The sequence below is a fragment of the Frankliniella occidentalis genome, unplaced genomic scaffold (assembly GCF_000697945.3).
Source record: "Frankliniella occidentalis isolate FOCC.00 unplaced genomic scaffold, Focc_3.1 Scaffold9, whole genome shotgun sequence".
Classification (NCBI taxonomy): domain Eukaryota; kingdom Metazoa; phylum Arthropoda; class Insecta; order Thysanoptera; family Thripidae; genus Frankliniella; species Frankliniella occidentalis.
In genome coordinates, this window is record NW_026267139.1 from 1,918,931 (window position 1) to 1,920,605 (window position 1,675).

Genomic DNA, 1,675 nt, shown 5'->3' on the forward strand with positions numbered 1-1,675 from the left:
GCTTACCCGTGGTCGAGTCCTGGGTCTCGGAGCGCAGCGCTGCGAGCCGCGCCCGGTTGCGGTCCGACGCGCTCACCATGAGCCCCATGCGCCGGTCGCGGTGCACGCACTTGCGCTCGTCGCGGAACGCCTCGAGCCACTTGTCCTTAAGGGTCTTGTTGGCCAGCTGGAACACCACGTGGCGGTTGCGCACCGTGCACCGCACCTTGATGCCGTACTTGACGGTCCGCCCGAAGTACACCTCTGCAACAAGAAGAGGAGGTTGCCGGCCACCGGGTCAGCATGGGCAGTGGTAGGGTTGGAAGTCCTGGAAAGTTTCCGGGAAATTTTCGGAAAATTATCGGAGAAATGAAGGAAATTTTTCACAACCCCGAAATTTTCAGTTATTTTTCCCGGAAATTTTTCAGGAATTTTCCGGAAATTTTCCGGAAATATCCAACCCTCGTCAATGCAAGCTCGAGGCGGCGCTGCTAGATCCGCTCAGAAGGGACCCACCTCCAGAGACGTCCTGCACCTCGCACATCTGCAGCAGGATGCGGCCGCGGTACGACAGCGACGCGCGGAAGAACTTCATGCTGCGGTTGGGCAGAGACTGGAACACACAAGAGTGACACGTTGTGAGTCGCTCAACTGGGGATTTTAATTTTTTTAGGAAAGTAATCTCGGAGAATTTTTGTAAGGCATTTTTTTTAAAAGCGGAGGGACAGACTCACCGCGAAGAAGGTGCGCTTGCGCTTGCAGATGATGAGCTGGTTGTCGAACATGTAGAGGCGGCGGCCGACGTTGTGCGCGGGCACCACCTGCGACACGGAGCCCTGGTAGATGAGCAGCGAGCTGTCCTCGATGAGCTCCCGCCCCTCCCAGTCCAGGATGCCGGCCTGGAAGACGGACAGCTTGACGAGCCCCTCGGTGCGGCGCTTGCACTCGTTGACGTGCGCGGCCGTGGCGCGCATGGCCTGCACCGCGTCGCACAGCGGCCGGTAGTCGGCGTGCTCCAGGTGCGTGTACTTGTAGAGCTCGTTGAGCTGCAGCGGGTACTTGCAGATGCGCTGGACGGGCGTGAGGAGGTAGCCGTCGAGCGGGATGGGCTGCATGCCGCGGCGCACGCGGCACTCCTCGAAGAACTTGGCGTACACCTCGAGCGCCATCAGCTCCTGCAGCATCACGTTGGCCTGCGTGTGCCCGTTGCAGTACTCGGTGTAGATGCGGAACCCTTCCACGTGCCGGCAGAACACCTCGCCGACGCGCGCGTCGTGCAGCGCGCCCCAGTCGATGATGGCCTCCAGGTCCTTGAGGAACACGGTCTGGAAGTTGAGGATGTCCTCCAGGTTGCTGAACACGCCGCGGATCTGCACCTGGCTGAAGAGCCCGTTGGCCTCGGCCGGTTTCATGAACCCTTCGTACAGGTCGCGCAGCGTCTTGACGAACTCGCGCTCCGAGTTGATGATCTCCTCGACCACGCAGCAGCGCATGTGGTTCTGGTGCTTGGCCACGTTCTTGCCCTCGTCCTTCTCGAGGTGCTCTTGCCCGATGCGAACCTGGGGGGACGGGGACAGACAGCAATCAATGCCATGGAACAGATAAACAGCAAGTAGACAGAGAATTTTCAATTCGGAAGTTGTAGTTATTCTTAAAGCTCTGTGATTTTACCATTTTAATTCGTTCTAAAGATGGT

The 1,675-nt window shown here is 58.7% G+C and overlaps 1 protein-coding gene across 1 annotated transcript in view; it reads right to left on the minus strand.

Moving 5' to 3' along the window:
• The window catches only part of LOC127752320 (uncharacterized), a 66,345-nt gene that overhangs the window by 41,807 nt on the left and 22,863 nt on the right, over nt 1-1,675 (minus strand). The window lies entirely within an intron of this gene.